At 45.6% G+C, this 27,054-nt stretch overlaps 19 non-coding genes across 19 annotated transcripts; all 19 read right to left on the bottom strand.

Moving 5' to 3' along the window:
• Positions 1–436: 436 nt before the first annotated feature.
• trnag-ccc (transfer RNA glycine (anticodon CCC)) lies at positions 437–507 on the bottom strand. The gene has a single exon. It is a non-coding gene; the product is annotated as a tRNA-Gly (tRNA).
• A 1,403-nt stretch (positions 508–1,910) lies between these two features.
• On the bottom strand, positions 1,911–1,981 carry trnag-ccc (transfer RNA glycine (anticodon CCC)). Its single transcript has one exon. It is a non-coding gene; the product is annotated as a tRNA-Gly (tRNA).
• Positions 1,982–3,384: 1,403 nt separating this feature from the next.
• trnag-ccc (transfer RNA glycine (anticodon CCC)) lies at positions 3,385–3,455 on the bottom strand. The gene has a single exon. It is a non-coding gene; the product is annotated as a tRNA-Gly (tRNA).
• A 1,403-nt stretch (positions 3,456–4,858) lies between these two features.
• trnag-ccc (transfer RNA glycine (anticodon CCC)) lies at positions 4,859–4,929 on the bottom strand. The gene has a single exon. It is a non-coding gene; the product is annotated as a tRNA-Gly (tRNA).
• Positions 4,930–6,332: 1,403 nt separating this feature from the next.
• Positions 6,333–6,403, bottom strand: trnag-ccc (transfer RNA glycine (anticodon CCC)). The gene has a single exon. It is a non-coding gene; the product is annotated as a tRNA-Gly (tRNA).
• A 1,403-nt stretch (positions 6,404–7,806) lies between these two features.
• On the bottom strand, positions 7,807–7,877 carry trnag-ccc (transfer RNA glycine (anticodon CCC)). Its single transcript has one exon. It is a non-coding gene; the product is annotated as a tRNA-Gly (tRNA).
• Positions 7,878–9,280: 1,403 nt separating this feature from the next.
• trnag-ccc (transfer RNA glycine (anticodon CCC)) lies at positions 9,281–9,351 on the bottom strand. Its single transcript has one exon. It is a non-coding gene; the product is annotated as a tRNA-Gly (tRNA).
• Positions 9,352–10,754: 1,403 nt separating this feature from the next.
• Positions 10,755–10,825, bottom strand: trnag-ccc (transfer RNA glycine (anticodon CCC)). The gene has a single exon. It is a non-coding gene; the product is annotated as a tRNA-Gly (tRNA).
• Positions 10,826–12,228: 1,403 nt separating this feature from the next.
• trnav-cac (transfer RNA valine (anticodon CAC)) lies at positions 12,229–12,299 on the bottom strand. The gene has a single exon. It is a non-coding gene; the product is annotated as a tRNA-Val (tRNA).
• Positions 12,300–13,702: 1,403 nt separating this feature from the next.
• trnag-ccc (transfer RNA glycine (anticodon CCC)) lies at positions 13,703–13,773 on the bottom strand. The gene has a single exon. It is a non-coding gene; the product is annotated as a tRNA-Gly (tRNA).
• Positions 13,774–15,175: 1,402 nt separating this feature from the next.
• Positions 15,176–15,246, bottom strand: trnag-ccc (transfer RNA glycine (anticodon CCC)). The gene has a single exon. It is a non-coding gene; the product is annotated as a tRNA-Gly (tRNA).
• Positions 15,247–16,647: 1,401 nt separating this feature from the next.
• trnag-ccc (transfer RNA glycine (anticodon CCC)) lies at positions 16,648–16,718 on the bottom strand. The gene has a single exon. It is a non-coding gene; the product is annotated as a tRNA-Gly (tRNA).
• Positions 16,719–18,121: 1,403 nt separating this feature from the next.
• trnag-ccc (transfer RNA glycine (anticodon CCC)) lies at positions 18,122–18,192 on the bottom strand. The gene has a single exon. It is a non-coding gene; the product is annotated as a tRNA-Gly (tRNA).
• Positions 18,193–19,596: 1,404 nt separating this feature from the next.
• Positions 19,597–19,667, bottom strand: trnag-ccc (transfer RNA glycine (anticodon CCC)). The gene has a single exon. It is a non-coding gene; the product is annotated as a tRNA-Gly (tRNA).
• A 1,401-nt stretch (positions 19,668–21,068) lies between these two features.
• trnag-ccc (transfer RNA glycine (anticodon CCC)) lies at positions 21,069–21,139 on the bottom strand. The gene has a single exon. It is a non-coding gene; the product is annotated as a tRNA-Gly (tRNA).
• Positions 21,140–22,542: 1,403 nt separating this feature from the next.
• On the bottom strand, positions 22,543–22,613 carry trnag-ccc (transfer RNA glycine (anticodon CCC)). The gene has a single exon. It is a non-coding gene; the product is annotated as a tRNA-Gly (tRNA).
• A 1,403-nt stretch (positions 22,614–24,016) lies between these two features.
• On the bottom strand, positions 24,017–24,086 carry trnag-ccc (transfer RNA glycine (anticodon CCC)). Its single transcript has one exon. It is a non-coding gene; the product is annotated as a tRNA-Gly (tRNA).
• A 1,403-nt stretch (positions 24,087–25,489) lies between these two features.
• trnag-ccc (transfer RNA glycine (anticodon CCC)) lies at positions 25,490–25,560 on the bottom strand. Its single transcript has one exon. It is a non-coding gene; the product is annotated as a tRNA-Gly (tRNA).
• Positions 25,561–26,955: 1,395 nt separating this feature from the next.
• trnag-ccc (transfer RNA glycine (anticodon CCC)) lies at positions 26,956–27,026 on the bottom strand. Its single transcript has one exon. It is a non-coding gene; the product is annotated as a tRNA-Gly (tRNA).
• Between the last annotated feature and the right edge of the window lie 28 nt (positions 27,027–27,054).

Below are 27,054 nucleotides of genomic sequence, written 5' to 3'. Positions count from 1 at the left end.
CCTCGCAGCTCGCACTGCAACCCAGCTTGGTGTGATTTGCAAAGTTGGAGATGTTACATTGATGGAATTATTGAAAATCGCCACAGCTCGAGGAAACGGTACCGCCGCTCCTTTCTGCTCCTCCTTATTAAACTGCCGCCCAGACTTGCTCCCGCTCTTTCAACACCCGCTCATCTCTGCTGCCGTGCTGCAAACAGCCACTCCTGTGTGTTCTCGCTTTTTAAATTGCCGCTTCCCTCTGCTCGTGCTATTTGTAAAATAACTCAAATCCTTTACTCCCTCACATAACAAGCGATCCTCACTGCTCCCGCTCTTTATACCGAAGGATATCTGTGCCCCCGCTCATTTAACAGCCGCTCCTCTCTGTGTCCGCTCTTGAAACAGTCGCGAAGTTTAATTTTTAAATACACGCTTTCTGAAATACTTCAATAAACACTGCATTGGCCGGGATTCGAACCCGGGACTCCCGCGTGGGAGGCGATAATTTTACCACTGAACCACCAATGCTCACATTACGAGCACATTCAAGTTTAAAGATAGTGCAATTAGTGTTTAATTTTTGTTAATAAAAGTCGAAGAACAACAAAGCACCTCATATTCTGAAGATAGAAACAGAGAAACTTAGAAATTGGTGCAGGAGTCGGCCATTCGTCCCTTCCAGCCAGCACCACCATTCAATATGATCATGGCTGTGCATGCAACTTCACTTCCCCTTCTTGATTTCTCTCCATGCCCCTTGATCACTTTAGCCGTAAGGGCCATATCTCACTCTCTTTTGAGTATATCTATCCAACTGGCTTCCACATCTTTCTGTGGTACAGAATTCCACAGGTTCACAATGATCTGAGTGAAGAAGATTCTCCTCGTGTCGGTCCTAAATGGTTTACACTTTATCCTTAGACAGTGACCGCTGGTACTGGGCTTCCTTTATTCGGACTGCGGGAACCTTTTTACGCCATCAAACCTGTCCATTCCCGACCAAATTTTAAATGTTTCTATGAGCTCCCCTCTCATTCTTCTAAATTCCAGCGAGTGTAAGCCGAGTCGATCCAGTCTTTCTTCATGTCAGTCCTGCCATCGCTGGAATCAATCTGGTGAATATTCGCTACACTCCCTTAAAAGCAAGAATGTCCTTCCTCAGATTAGATGATCATAACTGCACACAATACTCAAGGTCTGGTCTCAGCAAGGTGCTGTACAAGTCTCCATGCTCCGATACCCTAATCTCCTCGCTATGAAGGCCAGCATGACATTTGGCTTCCTTTACTGCATGCTGTACCTGTATGTATGAATGACTTCAACGACCGATGTACCAAAATACCCAGGTCTCAATACCCCTCCGCTTTTACAAATCGGTCAACATTCAGATAACATTCTACCTTCAAGGTTTTGCCACCAAAGTGGATAAACTCACACTTATCTTCATTATATGGCATCTGCCATCGACCGAATCTGTCCAATTCCTCTGCAGCCTCCTCGCAGCTCGCACTGCAACCCAGCTTGGTGTGATTTGCAAAGTTGGAGATGTTACATTGATGGAATTATTGAAAATCGCCACAGCTCGAGGAAACGGTACCGCCACTCCTTTCTGCTCCTCCTTATTAAACTGCCGCCCAGACTTGCTCCCGCTCTTTCAACACCCGCTCATCTCTGCTGCCGTGCTGCAAATAGCCACTCCTGTGTGTTCTCGCTTTTTAAATTGCCGCTTCCCTCTGCTCGTGCTATTTGAAAAATAACTCAAATCCTTTACACCCTCACGTTACAAGCGATCCTCACTGCTCCCGCTCTTTATACCGAAGGATATCTGTGCCCCCGCTCATTTAACAGCCGCTCCTCTCTGTGTACGCTCTTGAAACAGTCGGGAAGTTTAATTTTTAAATACATGCTTTCTGAAATACTTCCATAAACACTGCATTGGCCGGGATTCGAACCCGGGACTCCCACGTGGGAGGCGATAATTTTACCACTGAACCACCAATGCTCACATTACGAGCACATTCAAGTTTAAAGATAGTGCAATTAGTGTTTAATTTTTGTTAATAAAAGGCGAAGAACAACAAAGCACCTCATATTCTGAAGATAGAAACAGGGAAACTTAGAAATTGGTGCAGGAGTAGGCCATTCGTCCCTTCCAGCCAGCACCACCATTCAATATGATCATGGCTGTGCATGCAACTTCACTTCCCCTTCTTGATTTCTCTCCATGCCGCTTGATCACTTTAGCCGTAAGGGCCATATCTCACTCTCTTTTGAGTATATCTATCCAACTGGCTTCCACATCTTTCTGTGGTACAGAATTCCACAGGTTCACAATGATCTGAGTGAAGAAGATTCTCCTCGTGTCGGTCCTAAATGGTTTACACTTTATCCTTAGACAGTGACCGCTGGTACTGGGCTTCCTTTATTCGGACTGCGGGGACCTTTTTGCACCATCAAACCTGTCCATTCCCGACCAAATTTTAAATGTTTCTATGAGCTCCCCTCTCATTCTTCTAAATTCCAGCGAGTGTAAGCCGAGTCGATCCAGTCTTTCTTCATGTCAGTCCTGCCATCCCTGGAATCAATCTGGTGAATATTCGCTACACTCCCTTAAAAGCAAGAATGTCCTTCCTCAGATTAGATGATCATAACTGCACACAATACTCAAGGTCTGGTCTCAGCAAGGTGCTGTACAAGTCTCCATGCTCCGATACCCTAATCTCCTCGCTATGAAGGCCAGCATGACATTTGGCTTCCTTTACTGCATGCTGTACCTGTATGTATGAATGACTTCAACGACCGATGTACCAAAATACCCAGGTCTCAATACCCCTCCGCTTTTACAAATCGGTCAACATTCAGATAACATTCTACCTTCAAGGTTTTGCCACCAAAGTGGATAAACTCACACTTATCTTCATTATATGGCATCTGCCATCCACCGAATCTGTCCAATTCCTCTGCAGCCTCCTCGCAGCTCGCACTGCAACCCAGCTTGGTGTGATTTGCAAAGTTGGAGATGTTACATTGATGGAATTATTGAAAATCGCCACAGCTCGAGGAAACGGTACCGCCACTCCTTTCTGCTCCTCCTTATTAAACTGCCGCCCAGACTTGCTCCCGCTCTTTCAACACCCGCTCATCTCTGCTGCCGTGCTGCAAACAGCCACTACTGTGTGTTCTCGCTTTTTAAATTGCCGCTTCCCTCTGCTCGTGCTATTTGAAAAATAACTCAAATCCATTACACCCTCACGTTACAAGCGATCCTCACTGCTCCCGCTCTTTATACCGAAGGATATCTGTGCCCCCGCTCATTTAACAGCCGCTCCTCTCTGTGTACGCTCTTGAAACAGTCGGGAAGTTTAATTTTTAAATACACGCTTTCTGAAATACTTCCATAAACACTGCATTGGCCGGGATTCGAACCCGGGACTCCCGCGTGGGAGGCGATAATTTTACCACTGAACCACCAATGCTCACATTACGAGCACATTCAAGTTTAAAGATAGTGCAATTAGTGTTTAATTTTTGTTAATAAAAGGCGAAGAACAACAAAGCACCTCATATTCTGAAGATAGAAACAGGGAAACTTAGAAATTGGTGCAGGAGTAGGCCATTCGTCCCTTCCAGCCAGCACCACCATTCAATATGATCATGGCTGTGCATGCAACTTCACTTCCCCTTCTTGATTTCTCTCCATGCCCCTTGATCACTTTAGCCGTAAGGGCCATATCTCACTCTCTTTTGAGTATATCTATCCAACTGGCTTCCACATCTTTCTGTGGTACAGAATTCCACAGGTTCACAATGATCTGAGTGAAGAAGATTCTCCTCGTGTCGGTCCTAAATGGTTTACACTTTATCCTTAGACAGTGACCGCTGGTACTGGGCTTCCTTTATTCGGACTGCGGGGACCTTTTTACACCAACAAACCTGTCCATTCCCGACCAAATTTTAAATGTTTCTATGAGCTCCCCTCTCATTCTTCTAAATTCCAGCGAGTGTAAGCCGAGTCGATCCAGTCTTTCTTCATGTCAGTCCTGCCATCCCTGGAATCAATCTGGTGAATATTCGCTACACTCCCTTAAAAGCAAGAATGTCCTTCCTCAGATTAGATGATCATAACTGCACACAATACTCAAGGTCTGGTCTCAGCAAGGTGCTGTACAAGTCTCCATGCTCCGATACCCTAATCTCCTCGCTATGAAGGCCAGCATGACATTTGGCTTCCTTTACTGCATGCTGTACCTGTATGTATGAATGACTTCAACGACCGATGTACCAAAATACCCAGGTCTCAATACCCCTCCGCTTTTACAAATCGGTCAACATTCAGATAACATTCTACCTTCAAGGTTTTGCCACCAAAGTGGATAAACTCACACTTATCTTCATTATATGGCATCTGCCATCCACCGAATCTGTCCAATTCCTCTGCAGCCTCCAAGCAGCTCGCACTGCAACCCAGCTTGGTGTGATTTGCAAAGTTGGAGATGTTACATTGATGGAATTATTGAAAATCGCCACAGCTCGAGGAAACGGTACCGCCACTCCTTTCTGCTCCTCCTTATTAAACTGCCGCCCAGACTTGCTCCCGCTCTTTCAACACCCGCTCATCTCTGCTGCCGTGCTGCAAACAGCCACTCCTGTGTGTTCTCGCTTTTTAAATTGCCGCTTCCCTCTGCTCGTGCTATTTGAAAAATAACTCAAATCCTTTACTCCCTCACGTAACAAGCGATCCTCACTGCTCCCGCTCTTTATACCGAAGGATATCTGTGCCCCCGCTCATTTAACAGCCGCTCCTCTCTGTGTACGCTCTTGAAACAGTCGGGAAGTTTAATTTTTAAATACACGCTTTCTGAAATACTTCCATAAACACTGCATTGGCCGGGATTCGAACCCGGGGCTCCCGCGTGGGAGGCGATAATTTTACCACTGAACCACCAATGCTCACATTACGAGCACATTCAAGTTTAAAGATAGTGCAATTAGTGTTTAATTTTTGTTAATAAAAGGCGAAGAACAACAAAGCACCTCATATTCTGAAGATAGAAACAGAGAAACTTAGAAATTGGTGCAGGAGTAGGCCATTCGTCCCTTCCAGCCAGCACCACCATTCAATATGATCATGGCTGTGCATGCAACTTCACTTCCCCTTCTTGATTTCTCTCCATGCCCCTTGATCACTTTAGCCGTAAGGGCCATATCTCACTCTCTTTTGAGTATATCTATCCAACTGGCTTCCACATCTTTCTGTGGTACAGAATTCCACAGGTTCACAATGATCTGAGTGAAGAAGATTCTCCTCGTGTCGGTCCTAAATGGTTTACACTTTATCCTTAGACAGTGACCGCTGGTACTGGGCTTCCTTTATTCGGACTGCGGGGACCTTTTTGCACCATCAAACCTGTCCATTCCCGACCAAATTTTAAATGTTTCTATGAGCTCCCCTCTCATTCTTCTAAATTCCAGCGAGTGTAAGCCGAGTCGATCCAGTCTTTCTTCATGTCAGTCCTGCCATCCCTGGAATCAATCTGTTGAATATTCGCTACACTCCCTTAAAAGCAAGAATGTCCTTCCTCAGATTAGATGATCATAACTGCACACAATACTCAAGGTCTGGTCTCAGCAAGGTGCTGTACAAGTCTCCATGCTCCGATACCCTAATCTCCTCGCTATGAAGGCCAGCATGACATTTGGCTTCCTTTACTGCATGCTGTACCTGTATGTATGAATGACTTCAACGACCGATGTACCAAAATACCCAGGTCTCAATACCCCTCCGCTTTTACAAATCGGTCAACATTCAGATAACATTCTACCTTCAAGGTTTTGCCACCAAAGTGGATAAACTCACACTTATCTTCATTATATGGCATCTGCCATCCACCGAATCTGTCCAATTCCTCTGCAGCCTCCTCGCAGCTCGCACTGCAACCCAGCTTGGTGTGATTTGCAAAGTTGGAGATGTTACATTGATGGAATTATTGAAAATCGCCACAGCTCGAGGAAACGGTACCGCCACTCCTTTCTGCTCCTCCTTATTAAACTGCCGCCCAGACTTGCTCCCGCTCTTTCAACACCCGCTCATCTCTGCTGCCGTGCTGCAAACAGCCACTCCTGTGTGTTCTCGCTTTTTAAATTGCCGCTTCCCTCTGCTCGTGCTATTTGAAAAATAACTCAAATCCTTTACACCCTCACGTTACAAGCGATCCTCACTGCTCCCGCTCTTTATACCGAAGGATATCTGTGCCCCCGCTCATTTAACAGCCGCTCCTCTCTGTGTACGCTCTTGAAACAGTCGGGAAGTTTAATTTTTAAATACACGCTTTCTGAAATACTTCCATAAACACTGCATTGGCCGGGATTCGAACCCGGGACTCCCGCGTGGGAGGCGAGAATTCTACCACTGAACCACCAATGCTCACATTACGAGCACATTCAAGTTTAAAGATAGTGCAATTAGTGTTTAATTTTTGTTAATAAAAGGCGAAGAACAACAAAGCACCTCATATTCTGAAGATAGAAACATAGACTCTTAGAAATTGGTGCAGGAGTAGGCCATTCGTCCCTTCCAGCCAGCACCACCATTCAATATGATCATGGCTGAGCATGCAACTTCACTTCCCCTTCCTGATTTCTCTCCATGCCCCTTGATCACTTTAGCCGTAAGGGCCATATCTCACTCTCTTTTGAGTATATCTATCCAACTGGCTTCCACATCTTTCTGTGGTACAGAATTCCACAGGTTCACAATGATCTGAGTGAAGAAGATTCTCCTCGTGTCGGTCCTAAATGGTTTACACTTTATCCTTAGACTGTGACCGCTGGTACTGGGCTTCCTTTATTCGGACTGCGGGAACCTTTTTACGCCATCAAACCTGTCCATTCCCGACCAAATTTTAAATGTTTCTATGAGCTCCCCTCTCATTCTTCTAAATTCCAGCGAGTGTAAGCCGAGTCGATCCAGTCTTTCTTCATGTCAGTCCTGCCATCCCTGGAATCAATCTGGTGAATATTCGCTACACTCCCTTAAAAGCAAGAATGTCCTTCCTCAGATTAGATGATCATAACTGCACACAATACTCAAGGTCTGGTCTCAGCAAGGTGCTGTACAAGTCTCCATGCTCCGATACCCTAATCTCCTCGCTATGAAGGCCAGCATGACATTTGGCTTCCTTTACTGCATGCTGTACCTGTATGTATGAATGACTTCAACGACCGATGTACCAAAATACCCAGGTCTCAATACCCCTCCGCTTTTACAAATCGGTCAACATTCAGATAACATTCTACCTTCAAGGTTTTGCCACCAAAGTGGATAAACTCACACTTATCTTCATTATATTGCATCTGCCATCCACCGAATCTGTCCAATTCCTCTGCAGCCTCCAAGCAGCTCGCACTGCAACCCAGCTTGGTGTGATTTGCAAAGTTGGAGATGTTACATTGATGGAATTATTGAAAATCGCCACAGCTCGAGGAAACGATACCGCCGCTCGTTTCTGCTCCTCCTTATTAAACTGCCGCCCAGACTTGCTCCCGCTCTTTCAACACCCGCTCATCTCTGCTGCCATGCTGCAAACAGCCACTCCTGTGTGTTCTCGCTTTTTAAATTGCCGCTTCCCTCTGCTCGTGCTATTTGAAAAATAACTCAAATCCTTTACTCCCTCACGTAACAAGCGATCCTCACTGCTCCCGCTCTTTATACCGAAGGATATCTGTGCCCCCGCTCATTTAACAGCCGCTCCTCTCTGTGTACGCTCTTGAAACAGTCGGGAAGTTTAATTTTTAAATACACGCTTTCTGAAATACTTCCATAAACACTGCATTGGCCGGGATTCGAACCCGGGACTCCCGCGTGGGAGGCGATAATTTTACCACTGAACCACCAATGCTCACATTACGAGCACATTCAAGTTTAAAGATAGTGCAATTAGTGTTTAATTTTTGTTAATAAAAGGCGAAGAACAACAAAGCACCTCATATTCTGAAGATAGAAACAGAGAAACTTAGAAATTGGTGCAGGAGTAGGCCATTCGTCCCTTCCAGCCAGCACCACCATTCAATATGATCATGGCTGTGCATGCAACTTCACTTCCCCTTCTTGATTTCTCTCCATGCCCCTTGATCACTTTAGCCGTAAGGGCCATATCTCACTCTCTTTTGAGTATATCTATCCAACTGGCTTCCACATCTTTCTGTGGTACAGAATTCCACAGGTTCACAATGATCTGAGTGAAGAAGATTCTCCTCGTGTCGGTCCTAAATGGTTTACACTTTATCCTTAGACAGTGACCGCTGGTACTGGGCTTCCTTTATTCGGACTGCGGGGACCTTTTTGCATAATCAAACCTGTCCATTCCCGACCAAATTTTAAATGTTTCTATGAGCTCCCCTCTCATTCTTCTAAATTCCAGCGAGTGTAAGCCGAGTCGATCCAGTCTTTCTTCATGTCAGTCCTGCCATCCCTGGAATCAATCTGGTGAATATTCGCTACACTCCCTTAAAAGCAAGAATGTGCTTCCTCAGATTAGATGATCATAACTGCACACAATACTCAAGGTCTGGTCTCAGCAAGGTGCTGTACAAGTCTCCATGCTCCGATACCCTAATCTCCTCGCTATGAAGGCCAGCATGACATTTGGCTTCCTTTACTGCATGCTGTACCTGTATGTATGAATGACTTCAACGACCGATGTACCAAAATACCCAGGTCTCAATACCCCTCCGCTTTTACAAATCGGTCAACATTCAGATAACATTCTACCTTCAAGGTTTTGCCACCAAAGTGGATAAACTCACACTTATCTTCATTATATGGCATCTGCCATCCACCGAATCTGTCCAATTCCTCTGCAGCCTCCTCGCAGCTCGCACTGCAACCCAGCTTGGTGTGATTTGCAAAGTTGGAGATGTTACATTGATGGAATTATTGAAAATCGCCACAGCTCGAGGAAACGGTACCGCCACTCCTTTCTGCTCCTCCTTATTAAACTGCCGCCCAGACTTGCTCCCGCTCTTTCAACACCCGTTCATCTCTGCTGCCGTGCTGCAAACAGCCACTCCTGTGTGTTCTCGCTTTTTAAATTGCCGCTTCCCTCTGCTCGTGCTATTTGAAAAATAACTCAAATCCTTTACACCCTCACGTTACAAGCGATCCTCACTGCTCCCGCTCTTTATACCGAAGGATATCTGTGCCCCCGCTCATTTAACAGCCGCTCCTCTCTGTGTACGCTCTTGAAACAGTCGGGAAGTTTAATTTTTAAATACACGCTTTCTGAAATACTTCCATAAACACTGCATTGGCCGGGATTCGAACCCGGGACTCCCGCGTGGGAGGCGAGAATTCTACCCCTGAACCACCAATGCTCACATGACGAGCACATTCAAGTTTAAAGATAGTGCAATTAGTGTTTAATTTTTGTTAATATAAGGCGAAGAACAACAAAGCACCTCATATTCTGAAGATAGAAACATAGAAACTTAGAAATTGGTGCAGGAGTAGGCCATTCGTCCCTTCCAGCCAGCACCACCATTCAATATGATCATGGCTGAGCATGCAACTTCACTTCCCCTTCCTGATTTCTCTCCATGCCCCTTGATCACTTTAGCCATAAGGGCCATATCGCACTCTCTTTTGAGTATATCTATCCAACTGGCTTCCACATCTTTCTGTGGTACAGAATTCCACAGGTTCACAATGATCTGAGTGAAGAAGATTCTCCTCGTGTCGGTCCTAAATGGTTTACACTTTATCCTTAGACTGTGACCGCTGGTACTGGGCTTCCTTTATTCGCACTGCGGGAACCTTTTTACGCCATCAAACCTGTCCATTCCCGACCAAATTTTAAATGTTTCTATGAGCTCCCCTCTCATTCTTCTAAATTCCAGCGAGTGTTAGCCGAGTCGATCCAGTCTTTCTTCATGTCAGTCCTGCCATCCCTGGAATCAATCTGGTGAATATTCGCTACACTCCCTTAAAAGCAAGAATGTCCTTCCTCAAATTAGATGATCATAACTGCACACAATACTCAAGGTCTGGTCTCAGCAAGGTGCTGTACAAGTCTCCATGCTCCGATACCCTAATCTCCTCGCTATGAAGGCCAGCATGACATTTGGCTTCCTTTACTGCATGCTGTACCTGTATGTATGAATGACTTCAACGACCGATGTACCAAAATACCCAGGTCTCAATACCCCTCCGCTTTTACAAATCGGTCAACATTCAGATAACATTCTACCTTCAAGGTTTTGCCACCAAAGTGGATAAACTCACACTTATCTTCATTATATGGCATCTGCCATCCACCGAATCTGTCCAATTCCTCTGCAGCCTCCTCGCAGCTCGCACTGCAACCCAGATTGGTGTGATTTGCAAAGTTGGAGATGTTACATTGATGGAATTATTGAAAATCGCCACAGCTCGAGGAAACGATACCGCCGCTCCTTTCTGCTCCTCCTTATTAAACTGCCGCCCAGACTTGCTCCCGCTCTTTCAACACCCGCTCATCTCTGCTGCCGTGCTGCAAACAGCCACTCCTGTGTGTTCTCGCTTTTTAAATTGCCGCTTCCCTCTGCTCGTGCTATTTGAAAAATAACTCAAATCCTTTACTCCCTCACGTAACAAGCGATCCTCACTGCTCCCGCTCTTGAAACCGAAGGATATCTGTGCCCCCGCTCATTTAACAGCCGCTCCTCTCTGTGTACGCTCTTGAAACAGTCGGGAAGTTTAATTTTTAAATACACGCTTTCTGAAATACTTTCATAAACACTGCATTGGCCGGGATTCGAACCCGGGACTCCCGCGTGGGAGGCGATAATTTTACCACTGAACCACCAATGCTCACATTACGAGCACATTCAAGTTTAACGATAGTGCAATTAGTGTTTAATTTTTGTTAATAAAAGGCGAAGAACAACAAAGCACCTCATATTCTGAAGATAGAAACATAGAAACTTAGAAATTGGTGCAGGAATAGGCCATTCGTCCCTTCCAGCCAGCACCACCATTCAATATGATCATGGCTGAGCATGCAACTTCACTTCCCCTTCCTGATTTCTCTCCATGCCCCTTGATCACTTTAGCCGTAAGGGCCATATCTCACTCTCTTTTGAGTATATCTATCCAACTGGCTTCCACATCTTTCTGTGGTACAGAATTCCACAGGTTCACAATGATCTGAGTGAAGAAGATTCTCCTCGTGTCGGTCCTAAATTGTTTACACTTTATCCTTAGACAGTGACCGCTGGTACTGGGCTTCCTTTATTCGGACTGCGGGAACCTTTTTACGCCATCAAACCTGTCCATTCCCGACCAAATTTTAAATGTTTCTATGAGCTCCCCTCTCATTCTTCTAAATTCCAGCGAGTGTAAGCCGAGTCGATCCAGTCTTTCTTCATGTCAGTCCTGCCATCCCTGGAATCAATCTGGTGAATATTCGCTACACTCCCTTAAAAGCAAGAATGTCCTTCCTCAGATTAGATGATCATAACTGCACACAATACTCAAGGTCTGGTCTCAGCAAGGTGCTGTACAATTCTCCATGCTCCGATACCCTAATCTCCTCGTTATGAAGGCCAGCATGACATTTGGCTTCCTTTACTGCATGCTGTACCTGTATGTATGAATGACTTCAACGACCGATGTACCAAAATACCCAGGTCTCAATACCCCTCCGCTTTTACAAATCGGTCAACATTCAGATAACATTCTACCTTCAAGGTTTTGCCACCAAAGTGGATAAACTCACACTTATCTTCATTATATGGCATCTGCCATCCACCTAATCTGTCCAATTCCTCTGCAGCCTCCTCGCAGCTCGCACTGCAACCCAGCTTGGTGTGATTTGCAAAGTTGGAGATGTTACATTGATGGAATTATTGAAAATCGCCACAGCTCGAGGAAACGGTACCGCCGCTCCTTTCTGCTCCTCCTTATTAAACTGCCGCCCAGACTTGCTCCCGCTCTTTCAACACCCGCTCATCTCTGCTGCCGTGCTGCAAACAGCCACTCCTGTGTGTTCTCGCTTTTTAAATTGCCGCTTCCCTCTGCTCGTGCTATTTGAAAAATAACTCAAATCCTTTACTCCCTCACGTTACAGGCGATCCTCACTGCTCCCGCTCTTGAAACCGAAGGATATCTGTGCCCCCGCTCATTTAACAGCCGCTCCTCTCTGTGTACGCTCTTGAAACAGTCGGGAAGTTTAATTTTTAAATACACGCTTTCTGAAATACTTCCATAAACACTGCATTGGCCGGGATTCGAACCCGGGACTCCCGCGTGTGAGGCGAGAATTCTACTACTGAACCACCAATGCTCACATTACGAGCACATTCAAGTTTAAAGATAGTGCAATTAGTGTTTAATTTTTGTGAATAAAAGGCGAAGAACAACAAAGCATCTCATATTCTGAAGATAGAAACATAGAAACTTAGAAATTGGTGCAGGAGTAGGCCATTCGTCCCTTCCAGCCAGCACCACCATTCAATATGATCATGGCTGTGCATGCAACTTCACTTCCCCGTCCTGATTTCTCTCCATGCCCCTTGATCACTTTAGACGTAAGGGCCATATCTCTCTCTCTTTTGAGTATATCTATCCAACTGGCTTCCACATCTTTCTGTGGTACAGAATTCCACAGGTTCACAATGATCTGAGTGAAGAAGTTTCTCCTCGTGTCGGTCCTAAATGGTTTACACTTTATCCTTAGACAGTGACCGCTGGTACTGGGCTTCCTTTATTCGGACTGCGGGGACCTTTTTACGCCATCAAACCTGTCCATTCCCGACCAAATTTTAAATGTTTCTATGAGCTCCCCTCTCATTCTTCTAAATTCCAGCGAGTGTAAGCCGAGTCGATCCAGTCTTTCTTCATGTCAGTCCTGCCATCCCTGGAATCAATCTGGTGAATATTCGCTACACTCCCTCAAAAGCAAGAATGTCCTTCCTCAGATTAGATGATCATAACTGCACACAATACTCAAGGTCTGGTCTCAGCAAGGTGCTGTACAAGTCTCCATGCTCCGATACCCTAATCTCCTCGCTATGAAGGCGAGCATGACATTTGGCTTCCTTTACTGCATGCTGTACCTGTATGTATGAATGACTTCAACGACAGATGTACCAAAATACCCAGGTCTCAATACCCCTCCGCTTTTACAAATCGGTCAACATTCAGATAACATTCTACCTTCAAGGTTTTGCCAACAAAGTGGATAAACTCACACTTATCTACATTACATAGCATCTGCCATCCACCTAATCTGTCCAATTCCTCTGCAGCCTCCGAGCAGCTCGCACTGCAACCCAGCTTGGTGTGATTTGCAAAGTTGGAGATGTTACATTGAAGGAATTATTGAAAATCGCCACAGCTCGAGGAAACGGTACCGCCGCTCCTTTCTGCTCCTCCTTATTAAACTGCCGCCCAGACTTGCTCCCGCTCTTTCAACACCCGCTCATCTCTGCTGCCGTGCTGCAAACAGCCACGCCTGTGTGTTCTCGCTTTTTAAATTGCCGCTTCCCTCTGCTCGTGCTATTTGAAAAATAACTCAAATCCTTTACTCCCACACGTTGCAAGCGATCCTCACTGCTCCCGCTCTTGAGACCGAAGGATATCTGTGCCCCCGCTCATTTAACAGCCGCTCCTCTCTGTGTCCGCTCTTGAAACAGTCGGGAAGTTTAATTTTTAAATACACGCTTTCTGAAATACTTCCATAAACACTGTATTGGCCGGGATTCGAACCCGGGACTCCCGCGTGGGAGGCGATAATTTTACCACTGAACCACCAATGCTCACATTACGAGCACATTCAAGTTTAAAGATAGTGCAATTAGTGTTTAATTTTTGTTAATAAAAGGCGAAGAACAACAAAGCATCTCATATTCTGAAGATAGAAACATAGAAACTTAGAAATTGGTGCAGGAGTAGGCCATTCGTCCCTTCCAGCCAGCACCACCATTCAATATGATCATGGCTGAGCATGCAACTTCACTTCTCCTTCCTGATTTATCTCCATGCCCCTTGATCACTTTAGCCGTAAGGGCCATATCTCACTCTCTTTTGAGTATATCTATTCAACTGGCTTCCACATCTTTCTGTGGTACAGAATTCCACAGGTTCACAATGATCTGAGTGAAGAAGATTCTCCTCGTGTCGGTCCCAAATGGTTTACACTTTATCCTTAGACAGTGACCGCTGGTACTGGGCTTCCATTATTCGGACTGCGGGAACCTTTTTACCCCATCAAACCTGTCCATTCCCGACCAAATTTTAAATGTTTCTATGAGCTCCCCTCTCATTCTTCTAAATTCCAGCGAGTGTAAGCCGAGTCGATCCAGTCTTTCTTCATGCACTCCTGCCATCCCTGGAATCAATCTGGTGAATATTCGCTACACTCCCTTAACAGCAAGAATGTCCTTCCTCAGATTAGATAATCATAACTGCACACAATACTCAAGGTCTGGTCTCAGCAAGGTGCTGTACAAGTCTCCATGCTCCGATACCCTAATCTCCTCGCTATGAAGGCCAGCATGACATTTGGCTTCCTTTACTGCATGCTGTACCTGTATGTATGAATGACTTCAACGACCGATGTACCAAAATAACCAGGTCTCAATACCCCTCCGCTTTTACAAATCGGTCAACATTCAGATAACATTCTACCTTCAAGGTTTTGCCACCAAAGTGGATAAACTCACACTTATCTTCATTATATGGCATCTGCCATCCACCTAATCTGTCCAATTCCTCTGCAGCCTCCTCGCAGCTCGCACTGAAACCCAGCTTGGTGTGATTTGCAAAGTTGGAGATGTGACATTGATGGAATTATTGAAAATCGCCACAGCTCGAGGAAACGGTACCGCCGCTCCTTTCTGCTCCTCCTTATTAAACTGCCGCCCAGACTTGCTCCCGCTCTTTCAACACCCGCTCATCTCTGCTGCCGTGCTGCAAGCAGCCACTCCTGTGTGTTCTCGCTTTTTAAATTGCCGCTTCCCTCTGCTCGTGCTGTTTGAAAAATAACTCAAATCCTTTACTCCCTCACGTTGCAAGCGATCCTCACTGCTCCCGCTCTTTATACCGAAGGATATCTGTGCCCCCGTTCATTCAACAGCCGCTCCTCTCTGTGTCCGCTCTTGAAACAGTCGGGAAGTTTAATTTTTAAATACACGCTTTCTGAAATACTTCCATAAACACTGCATTGGCCGGGAATCGAATCCGGGTCTCCCGCATGGGAGGCGAGAATTCTACCCCTGAACCACCAATGCTCACATTACGAGCACATTCAAGTTTAAAGATAGTGCAATTAGTGTTTAATTTTTGTTAATAAAAGGCGAAGAACAACAAAGCACCTCATATTCTGAAGATAGAAACATAGAAACTTAGAAATTGGTGCAGGAGTAGGCCATTCGTCCCTTCCAGCCAGCACCACCATTCAATATGATCATGGCTGTGCATGCAACTTCACTTCCCCTTCCTGATTTCTCTCCATGCCCCTTGATCACTTTAGCCGTAAGGGCCATATCTCACTCTCTTTTGAGTATATCTATCCAACTGGCTTCCACATCTTTCTGTGGTACAGAATTCCACAGGTTCACAATGATCTGAGTGAAGAAGATTCTCCTCGTGTCGGTCCTAAATGGTTTACACTTTATCCTTAGACAGTGACCGCTGGTACTGGGCTTCCTTTATTCGGACTGCGGGGACCTTTTTACGCCATCAAACCTGTCCATTTCCGACCAAATTTTAAATGTTTCTATGAGCTCCCCTCTCATTCTTCTAAATTCGAGCGAGTGTAAGCCGAGTCGATCCAGTCTTTCTTCATGTCAGTCCTGCCATCCCTGGAATCAATCTGGTGAATATTCGCTACACTCCCTCAAAAGCAAGAATGTCCTTCCTCAGATTAGATGATCATAACTGCACACAATACTCAAGGTCTGGTCTCAGCAAGGTGCTGTACAAGTCTCCATGCTCCGATACCCTAATCTCCTCGCTATGAAGGCCAGCATGACATTTGGCTTCCTTTACTGCATGCTGTACCAGTATGTATGAATGACTTCAACGACCGATGTAACAAAATACCCAGGTCTCAATACCCCTCCGCTTTTTCAAATCGGTCAACATTCAGATAACATTCTACTTTCAAGGTTTTGCCACCAAAGTGGATAAACTCACACTTATCTTCATTATATGGCATCTGCCATCCACCTAATCTGTCCAATTCCTCTGCAGCCTCCTCGCAGCTCGCACTGAAACCCAGCTTGGTGTGATTTGCAAAGTTGGAGATGTTACATTGATGGAATTATTGAAAATCGCCACAGCTCGAGGAAACGGTACCGCCGCTCCTTTCTGCTCCTCCTTATTAAACTGCCGCCCAGACTTGCTCCCGCTCTTTCAACACCCGCTCATCTCTGCTGCCGTGCTGCAAACAGCCATCCTGTGTGTTCTCGCTTTTTAAATTGCCGCTTCCCTCTGCTCGTGCTATTTGAAAAATAACTCAAATCCTTTACTCCCTCACGTTACAAGCGATCCTCACTGCTCCCGCTCTTTATACCGAAGGATATCTGTGCCCCCGCTCATTTAACAGCCGCTCCTCTCTGTGTGCGCTTTGAAACAGTCGGGAAGTTTAATTTTTAAATACACGCTTTCTGAAATACTTCCATAAACACTGCATTGGCCGGGAATCGAACCCGGGTCTCCCGCGTGGGAGGCGAGAACTCTACCCCTGAACCACCAATGCTCACATTACGAGCACATTCAAGTTTAAAGATAGTGCAATTAGTGTTTAATTTTTGCTAATAAAAGGCGAAGAACAACAAATCACCTCATATTCTGAAGATAGAAACATAGAAACTTAGAAATTGGTGCAGGAGTAGGCCATTCGTCCCTTCCAGCCAGCACCACCATTCAATATGATCATGGCTGAGCATGCAACTTCACTTCCCCTTCCTGATTTATCTCCATGCCCCTTGATCACTTTAGCCGTAAGGGCCATATCTCACTCTCTTTTGAGTATATCTATCCAACTGGCTTCCACATCTTTCTGTGGTGCAGAATTCCACAGGTTCACAATGATCTGAGTGAAGAAGATTCTCCTCGTGTCGGTCCTAAATGGTTTACACTTTATCCTTAGACAGTGACCGCTGGTACTGGGCTTCCTTTATTCGGACTGCGGGAACCTTCTTACGCCATCAAACCTGTCCATTCCCGACCAAATTTTAAATGTTTCTATGAGCTCCCCTCTCATTCTTCTAAATTCCAGCGAGTATAAGCCTAGTTGATCCAGTCTTTCTTCATGTCAGTCCTGCCATCCCTGGAATCAATCTGGTGAATATTCGCTACACTCCCTCAAAAGCAAGAATGTGCTTCCTCAGATTAGATGATCATAACTGCACACAATACTCAAGGTCTGGTCTCAGCAAGGTGCTGTACAAGTCTCCATGCTCCGATACCCTAATCTCCTCGCTATCAAGGCCAGCATGACATTTGGCTTCCTTTACTGCATGCTGTACCTGTATGTATGAATGACTTCAACGACTGATGTACCAAAATACCCAGGTCTCAATACCCCTCCGCTTTTACAAATCGGTCAACATTCAGATAACATTCTACCTTCAAGGTTTTGGCACCAAAGTGGATAAACTCACACTTATCTTCATTATATGGCATCTGCCATCCACCTAATCTGTCCAATTCCGCTGCAGCCTCCGAGCAGCTCGCACTGCAACCCAGCTTGGTGTGATTTGCAAAGTTGGAGATATAACATTGATGGAATTATTGAAAATCGCCACAGCTCGAGGAAACGGTACCGCCGCTCCTTTCTGCTCCTCCTTATTAAACTGCCGCCCAGACTTGCTCCCGCTCTTTCAACACCCGCTCATCTCTGCTGCCGTGCTGCAAACAGCCACTCCTGTGTGTTCTCGCTTTTTAAATTGCCGCTTCCCTCTGCTCGTGCTATTTGAAAAATAACTCAAATCCTTTGGTCCCTCACGTTACAAGCGATCCTCACTGCTCCCGCTCTTTATACCGAAGGATATCTGTGCCCCCGCTCATTTGACAGCCGCTCCTCTCTGTGTGCGCTCTTGAAACAGTCGGGAAGTTTAATTTTTAAATACACGCTTTCTGAAATACTTCCATAAACACTGCATTGGCCGGGAATCGAACCCGGGTCTCCCGCGTGGGAGGCGAGAATTCTACCCCCGAACCACCAATGCTCACATTACGAGCACATTCAAGTTTAAAGATAGTGCAATTAGTGTTTAATTTTTGTTAATAAAAGGCGAAGAACAACAAAGCACCTCATATTCTGAAGATAGAAACATAGAAACTTAGAAAGTAGGTGCAGGAGTAGGCCATTCGTCCCTTCCAGCCAGCACCACCATTCAATATGATCATGGCTGAGCATGCAACTTCACTTCCCCTTCCTGATTTCTCTCCATGCCCCTTGATCACTTTAGCCGTAAGGGCCATATCTCACTCTCTTTTGAGTATATCTATCCAACTGGCTTCCACATCTTTCTGTGGCACAGAATTCCACAGGTTCACAATGATCTGAGTGAAGAAGATTCTCCTCGTGTCGGTCCTAAATGGTTTACACTTTATCCTTAGACAGTGACCGCTGGTGCTGGGCTTCCTTTATTCGGAATGCGGGAACCTTTTTACGCCATCAAACCTGTCCATTCCCGACCAAATTTTAAATGTTTCTCTGAGCTCCCCTCTCATTCTTCTAAATTCCAGCGAGTATAAGCCTAGTCGATCCAGTCTTTCTTCATGTCAGTCCTGCCATCCCTGGAATCAATCTGGTGAATATTCGCTACACTCCCTCAAAAGCAAGAATGTCCTTCCTCAGATTAGATGATCATAACTGCACACAATAGTCAAGGTCTGGTCTCAGCAAGGTGCTGTACAAGTCTCCATGCTCCGATACCCTAATCTCCTCGCTATGAAGGCCAGCATGACATTTGTCTTCCTTTACTGCATGCTGTACCTGTATGTATGAATGACTTCAACGACTGATGTACCAAAATACCCAGGTCTCAATACCCCTCCGCTTTTACAAATCGGTCAACATTCAGATAACATTCTACCTTCAAGGTTTTGCCACCAAAGTGGATAAACTCACACTTATCTTCATTATATGGCATCTGCCATCCACCGAATCTGTCCAATTCCGCTGCAGCCTCCTAGCAGCTCGCAATGCAACCCAGCTTGGTGTGATTTGCAAAGTTGGAGATATTACATTGATGGAATTATTGAAAATCGCCACAGCTCGAGGAAACGGTACCGCCGCTCCTTTCTGCTCCTCCTTATTAAACTGCCGCCCAGACTTGCTCCCGCTCTTTCAACACCCGCTCATCTCTGCTGCCGTGCTGCAAACAGCCACTCCTGTGTGTTCTCGCTTTTTAAATTGCCGCTTCCCTCTGCTCGTGCTATTTGAAAAATAACTCAAATCCTTTGCTCCCTCACGTTACAAGCGATCCTCACTGCTCCCGCTCTTTATACCGAAGGATATCTGTGCCCACGCTCATTTAACAGCCGCTCCTCTCTGTGTCCGCTCTTGAAACAGTCGGGAAGTTTAATTTTTAAATACACGCTTTCTGAAATACTTCCATAAACACTGCATTGGCCGGGAATCGAACCCGGGTCTCCCGCGTGGGAGGCGAGAACTCTACCCCTGAACCACCAATGCTCACATTACGAGCACCTTCAAGTTTAAAGATAGTGCAATTAGTGTTTAATTTTTGCTAATAAAAGGCGAAGAACAACAAAGCATCTCATATTCTGAAGATAGAAACATAGAAACTTAGAAATTGGTGCAGGAGTAGGCCATTCGTCCCTTCCAGCCAGCACCACCATTCAATATGATCATGGCTGAGCATGCAACTTCACTTCTCCTTCCTAATTTCTCTCCATGCCTCTTGATCACTTTAGCCGTAAGGGCCATATCTCACTCTCTTTTGAGTATATCTATCCAACTGGCTTCCACATCTTTCTGTGGTACAGAATTCCACAGGTTCACAATGATCTGAGTGAAGAAGATTCTCCTCGTGTCGGTCCTAAATGGTTTACACTTTATCCTTAGACAGTGACCGCTGGTACTGGGCTTCCTTTATTCGGACTGCGGGAACCTTTTTACGCCATCAAACCTGTCCATTCCCGACCAAATTTTAAATGTTTCTATGAGCTCCCCTCTCATTCTTCTAAATTCCAGCGAGTGTAAGCCGAGTCGATCCAGTCGTTCTTCATGCAGTCCTGACATCCCTGGAATCAATCTGGTGAATATTCGCTACACTCCCTCAACAGCAAGAATGTCCTTCCTCAGATTAGATAATCATAACTGCACACAATACTCAAGGTCTGGTCTCAGCAAGGTGCTGTACAAGTCTCCATGCTCCGATACCCTAATCTCCTCGCTATGAAGGCCAGCATGACACTTGGCTTCCTTTACTGCATGCTGTACCTGTATGTATGAATGACTTCAACGACCGATGTAACAAAATACCCAGGTCTCAATACCCCTCCGCTTTTACAAATCGGTCAACATTCAGATAACATTCTACCTTCAAGGTTTTGCCACCAAAGTGGATAACCTCACACTTATCTTCATTATATGGCATCTGCCATCCACCGAATCTGTCCAATTCCGCTGCAGCCTCCTAGCAGCTCGCAATGCAACCCAGCTTGGTGTGATTTGCAAAGTTGGAGATATTACATTGATGGAATTATTGAAAATCGCCACAGCTCGAGGAAACGGTACCGCCGCTCCTTTCTGCTCCTCCTTATTAAACTGCCGCCCAGACTTGCTCCCGCTCTTTCAACACCCGCTCATCTCTGCTGCCGTGCTGCAAACAGCCACTCCTGTGTGATCTCGCTTTTTAAATTGCCGCTTCCCTCTGCTCGTGCTGTTTGAAAAATAACTCAAATCCTTTGGTCCCTCACGTTACAAGCGATCCTCACTGCTCCCGCTCTTTATACCGAAGGATATCTGTGCCCACGCTCATTTAACAGCCGCTCCTCTCTGTGTACGCTTTGAAACAGTCGGGAAGTTTAATTTTTAAATACACGCTTTCTGAAATACTTCCATAAACACTGCATTGGCCGGGAATCGAACCCGGGTCACCCGCATGGGAAGCGAGAACTCTACCCCTGAACCACCAATGCTCACATTACGAGCACATTCAAGTTTAAAGATAGTGCAATTAGTGTTTAATTTTTGCTAATAAAAGGCGAAGAACAACAAATCACCTCATATTCTGAAGATAGAAACATAGAAACTTAGAAATTGGTGCAGGAGTAGGCCATTCGTCCCTTCCAGCCAGCACCACCATTCAATATGATCATGGCTGAGCATGCAACTTCACTTCCCCTTCCTGATTTCTCTCCATGCCCCTTGATCACTTTAGCCCTAAGGGCCATATCTCACTCTCCTTTGAGTATATCTATCCAACTGGCTTCCACATCTTTCTGTGGTACAGAATTCCACAGGTTCACATTGATCTGAGTGAAGAAGATTCTCCTCGTGTCGGTCCTAAATGGTTTACACTTTATCCTTAGACAGTGACCGCTGGTACTGGGCTTCATTTATTCGGACTGCGGGAACCTTTTTACGCCATCAAACCTGTCCATTCCCGACCAAATTTTAAATGTTTCTTGGAGCTCCCCTCTCATTCTTCTAAATTCCAGCGAGTATAAGCCTAGTCGATCCAGTCTTTCTTCATGTCAGTCCTGCCATCCCTGGAATCAATCTGGTGAATATTCGCTACACTCCCTCAAAAGCAAGAATGTCCTTCCTCAGATTAGATGATCATAACTGCACACAATACTCAAGGTCTGGTCTCAGCAAGGTGCTGTACAAGTCTCCATGCTCCGATACCCTAATCTCCTCGCTATGAAGGCCAGCATGACATTTGGCTTCCTTTACTGCATGCTGTACCTGTATGTATGAATGACTTCAACGACTGATGTACCAAAATACCCAGGTCTCAATACCCCTCCGCTTTTACAAATCGGTCAACATTCAGATAACATTCTACCTTCAAGGTTTTGCCACCAAAGTGGATAAACTCACACTTATCTTCATTATATGGCATCTGCCATCCACCTAATCTGTCCAATTCCGCTGCAGCGTCCTAGCGGCTCGCAATGCAACCCAGCTTGGTGTGATTTGCAAAGTTGGAGATATTACATTGATGGAATTATTGAAAATCGCCACAGCTCGAGGAAACGGTACCGCCGCTCCTTTCTGCTCCTCCTTATTAAACTGCCGCCCAGACTTGCTCCCGCTCTTTCAACACCCGCTCATCTCTGCTGCCGTGCTGCAAACAGCCACTCCTGTGTGTTCTCGCTTTTTAAATTGCCGCTTCCCTCTGCTCGTGCTATTTGAAAAATAACTCAAATCCTTTGCTCCCTCACGTTACAAGCGATCCTCACTGCTTCCGCTCTTTATACCGAAGGATATCTGTGCCCCCGCTCATTTAACAGCCGCTCCTCTCTGTGTGCGCTCTTGAAACAGTCGGGAAGTTTAATTTTGAAATACACGCTTTCTGAAATACTTCCATAAACACTGCATTGGCCGGGAATCGAACCCGGGTCTCCCGCGTGGGAGGCGAGAACTCTACCCCTGAACCACCAATGCTCACATTGCGAGCACATTCAAGTTTAAAGATAGTGCAATTAGTGTTTAATTTTTGCTAATAAAAGGCGAAGAACAACAAATCACCTCATATTCTGAAGATAGAAACATAGAAACTTAGAAATTTGTGCAGGAGTAGGCCATTCGTCCCTTCCAGCCAGCACCACCATTCAATATGATCATGGCTGAGCATGCAACTTCACTTCCCCTTCCTGATTTCTCTCCATGCCCCTTGATCACTTTAGCCGTAAGGGCCATATCTCACTCTCTTTTGAGTATATCTATCCAACTGGCTTCCACATCTTTCTGTGGCACAGAATTCCACAGGTTCACAATGATCTGAGTGAAGAAGATTCTCCTCGTGTCGGTCCTAAATGGTTTACACTTTATCCTTAGACAGTGACCGCTGGTGCTGGGCTTCCTTTATTCGGAATGCGGGAACCTTTTTACGCCATCAAACCTGTCCATTCCCGACCAAATTTTAAATGTTTCTATGAGCTCCCCTCTCATTCTTCTAAATTCCAGCGAGTATAAGCCTAGTCGATCCAGTCTTTCTTCATGTCAGTCCTGCCATCCCTGGAATCAATCTGGTGAATATTCGCTACACTCCCTCAAAAGCAAGAATGTCCTTCCTCAGATTAGATGATCATAACTGCACACAATACTCAAGGTCTGGTCTCAGCAAGGTGCTGTACAAGTCTCCATGCTCCGATACCCTAATCTCCTCGCTATGAAGGCCAGCATGACATTTGTCTTCCTTTACTGCATGCTGTACCTGTATGTATGAATGACTTCAACGACTGATGTACCAAAATACCCAGGTCTCAAGACCCCTCCGCTTTTACAAATCGGTCAACATTCAGATAACATTCTACCTTCAAGGTTTTGCCACCAAAGTGGATAAACTCACACTTATCTTCATTATATGGCATCTGCCATCCACCGAATCTGTCCAATTCCGCTGCAGCCTCCTAGCAGCTCGCAATGCAACCCAGCTTGGTGTGATTTGCAAAGTTGGAGATATTACATTGATGGAATTATTGAAAATCGCCACAGCTCGAGGAAACGGTACCGCCTCTCCTTTCTGCTCCTCCTTATTAAACTGCCGCCCAGACTTGCTCCCGCTCTTTCAACACCCGCTCATCTCTGCTGCCGTGCTGCAAACAGCCACTCCTGTGTGTTCTCGCTTTTTAAATTGCCGCTTCCCTCTGCTCGTGCTATTTGAAAAATAACTCAAATCCTTTACTCCCTCACGTTACAAGCGATCCTAACTGCTCCCGCTCTTTATACCGAAGGATATCTGTGCCCCCGCTCATTTAACAGCCGCTCCTCTCTGTGTGCGCTCTTGAAACAGTCGGGAAGTTTAATTTTGAAATACACGCTTTCTGAAATACTTCCATAAACACTGCATTGGCCGGGAATCGAACACGGGCTCCCGCGTGGGAGGCGAGAATTCTACCACTGAACCACCAATGCTCACATTCCGAGCACATTCAAGTTTAAAGATAGTGCAATTAGTGTTTAATTTTTGTTAATAAAAGGCGAAGAACAACGAAGCACCTCATATTCTGAAGATAGAAACATAGAAACTTAGAAAGTAGGTGCAGGAGTAGGCCATTCGTCCCTTCCAGCCAGCACCACCATTCAATATGATCATGGCTGAGCATGCAACTTCACTTCCCCTTCCTGATTTCTCTCCATGCCCATTGATCACTTTAGCCGTAAGGGCCATATCTCACTCTCTTTTGAGTATATCTATCCAACTGGCTTCCACATCTTTCTGTGGTACAGAATTCCACAGGTTCACAATGATCTGAGTGAAGAAGATTCTCCTCGTGTCGGTCCTAAATGGTTTACACTTTATCCTTAGACAGTGACCGCTGGTACTGGGCTTCCTTTATTCGGACTGCGGGAACCTTTTTACGCCATCAAACCTGTCCATTCCCGACCAAATTTTAAATGTTTCTATGAGCTCCCCTCTCATTCTTCTAAATTCCTGCGAGTATAAGCCTAGTCGATCCAGTCTTTCTTCATGTCAGTCCTGCCATCCCTGGAATCAATCTGGTGAATATTCGCTGCACTCCCTCAAAAGCAAGAATGTCCTTCCTCAGATTAGATGATCATAACTGCACACAATTCTCAAGGTCTGGTCTCAGCAAGGTGCTGTACAAGTCTCCATGCTCCGATACCCTAATCTCCTCGCTATGAAGGCCAGTATGACATTTGGCTTCCTTTACTGCATGCTGTACCTGTATGTATGAATGACTTCAACGACTGATGTACCAAAATACCCAGGTCTCAATACCCCTCCACTTTTACAAATCGGTCAACATTCAGATAACATTCTACCTTCAAGGCTTTGCCACCAAAGTGGATAAACTCACACTTATCTTCATTATATGGCATCTGCCATCCACCTAATCTGTCCAATTCCGCTGCAGCCTCCTAGCAGCTCGCACTGCAACCCAGCTTGGTGTGATTTGTAAAGTTGGAGATATTACATTGATGGAATTATTGAAAATCGCCACAGCTCGAGGAAACGGTACCGCCGCTCCTTTCTGCTCCTTCTTATTAAACTGCCGCCCAGACTTGCTCCCGCTCTTTCAACACCCGCTCATCTCTGCTTACGTGCTGCAAACAGCCACTCCTGTGCGTCTCGCTTTTTAAATTGCCGCTTCCCTCTGCTCGTGCTATTTGAAAAATAACTCAAATCCTTTACTCCCTCACGTTACAAGCGATCCTCACTGCTCCCGCTCTTTGTGCCGAAGGATATCTGCGCCCCCGCTCATTTAACAGCCGCTCCTCTCTGTTTCCGCTCTTGAAACAGTCGGGAAGTTTAATTTTTAAATACACGCTTTCTGAAATATTTCCATAAACACTGCATTGGCCGGGAATCGAACCCGTGTCTCTCGCGTGGGAGGCGAGAATTCTACCACTGAACCGCCAATGCTCACATTGCGAGCACATTCAAGTTTAAAGATAGTGCAATTAGTGTTTAATTTTTGTTAATAAAAGGCGAAGAACAACAAAGCACCTCATATTCTGAAGATAGAAACATAGAAACTTAGAAAGTAGGTGCAGGAGTAGGCCATTCGTCCCTTCCAGCCAGCACCACCATTCAAAATGATCATGGCTGAGCATGCAACTTCACTTCCCCTTCCTGATTTCTCTCCATGCCCCTTGATCACTTTAACCGTAAGGGTCATATCTCACTGTCTTTTGAGTATATCTATCCAACTGGCTTCCACATCTTTCTGTGGTACAGAATTCCACAGGTTCACAATGATCTGAGTGAAGAAGATTCTCCTCGTGTCGGTCCTAAATGGTTTACACTTTATCCTTAGACAGTGACCGCTGGTACTGGGCTTCCTTTATTCGGACTGCGGGAACCTTTTTACGCCATCAAACCTGTCCATTCCCGACCAAATTTTAAATGTTTCTATGAGCTCCCCTCTCATTCTTCTAAATTCCAGCGAGTATAAGCCTAGTCGATCCAGTCTTTCTTCATGTCAGTCCTGCCATCCCTGGAATCAATCTGGTGAATATTCGCTTCACTCCCTCAAAAGCAAGAATGTCCTTCCTCAGATTAGATGATCATAACTACTCAAGGTCTGGTCTCAGCAAGGTGCTGTACAAGTCTCCATGCTCCGATACCCTAATCTCCTCGCTATGAAGGCCAGCATGACATTTGGCTTCCTTTACTGCATGCTGTACCTGTATGTATGAATGACTTCAACGACTGATGTACCAAAATACCCAGGTCTCAATACCCCTCCGCTTTTACAAATCGGTCAACATTCAGATAACATTCTACCTTCAAGGTTTTGCCACCAAAGTGGATAAACTCACACTTATCTTCATTATATGGCATCTGCCATCCACCTAATCTGTTCAATTCCGCTGCAGCCTCCTAGCAGCTCGCACTGCAACCCAGCTTGGTGTGATTTGCAAAGTTGGAGATATTGCATTGATGGAATTAATGAAAATCGCCACAGCTCGAGGAAACGGTACCGCCGCTCCTTTCTGCTCCTCCTTATTAAACTGCCGCCCAGACTTGCTCCCGCTCTTTCAACACGGGCTCATCTCTGCTGCCGTGCTGCAAACAGCCACTCCTGTGTGTTCTCGCTTTTTAAATTGCCGCTTCCCTCTGCTCGTGCTATTTGAAAAATAACTCAAATCCTCTACTCCCTCTCGTTACAAGCGATCCTCACTGCTCCCGCTCTTTCTACCGAAGGATATCTGCGCCCCCGCTCATTTAACAGCCGCTCCTCTCTGTGAACGCTCTTGAAACAGTCGGGAAGTTTAATTTTTAAATGCACGCTTTCTGAAATACTTCCATAAACACTGCATTGGCCGGGAATCGAACCCGAGTCTCCCGCGTGGGAGGCGAGAATTCTACCCCTGAACCACCAATGCTCACATTACGAGCACATTCAAGTTTAAA

This window comes from Pristiophorus japonicus, chromosome 25, assembly GCF_044704955.1.
Source record: "Pristiophorus japonicus isolate sPriJap1 chromosome 25, sPriJap1.hap1, whole genome shotgun sequence".
In the NCBI taxonomy this organism is placed as follows: Eukaryota; Metazoa; Chordata; class Chondrichthyes; family Pristiophoridae; genus Pristiophorus; species Pristiophorus japonicus.
Note: the sequence above shows the minus strand (reverse complement) of the source record. Positions and strands in the feature narration are given on the sequence as shown.